Source organism: Monopterus albus, unplaced genomic scaffold (assembly GCF_001952655.1).
Source record: "Monopterus albus unplaced genomic scaffold, M_albus_1.0 scaffold565.1, whole genome shotgun sequence".
NCBI classification, from domain to species: Eukaryota; Metazoa; Chordata; class Actinopteri; order Synbranchiformes; family Synbranchidae; genus Monopterus; species Monopterus albus.
The window spans coordinates 20,511-21,178 of record NW_018128445.1 but is presented as its reverse complement, the minus strand read 5'-3'; positions in this window follow the sequence as shown (position 1 = coordinate 21,178).

The window sequence follows — 668 nt, the reverse complement described above, 5'->3', positions numbered from 1 at the left end:
TGCAAGTGGTCATATAACTGCTTAGCAACAGCTTTTTCCAGAATTTTAGAAATAAACAGGAGATTGGATATCGGTCTATAATTAGCTAGGACACCTGGGTCAAGAGTAGGCTTTTTGAGTAGAAATTTAATTACTGCAACTTTAAAAGCCTGTGGAACATAACCTGTTAATAGAGAAAGGTTGATCAGATCTAGTATGGATGTGTTTATTAGGGGAAAGGCGTCTTTGAGCAGCCTGGTCATAACGGGGTCCAGGAGACATGTTGATGATTTAGATGAAGCAATTGTTGAGGTCAACTCAGAGAGATCTATGGGAGAGAAATAGTCCAATTAGAAATGAGGTTTTACAGATGTTTCTAAAGCCATTGTAGTAGATGGCACATCTGCGAGAGCTGTGGGAATGGTCGACCAATTTTTTCTCTAATAGCTGTAATTTTATTTGTAAAGAAGCTCATGAAGTCATTGCTGCTGAGATCTAAGGGAATGTTAAGCTCAACAGCACTGTGGCTCTTTGTCAGCCTGGCTACAGTGCTGAAAAGAAACCTGGGGTTGTTCTTATTTTCCTCAATCAGTGATGAATAAAATGCGGTTCTGGCACTATGAAGGGCTTTCTTATATGTTATTAAACTATCTTTCCAGGCTATGAAAAACTCTTCTGACTTAGTGGAG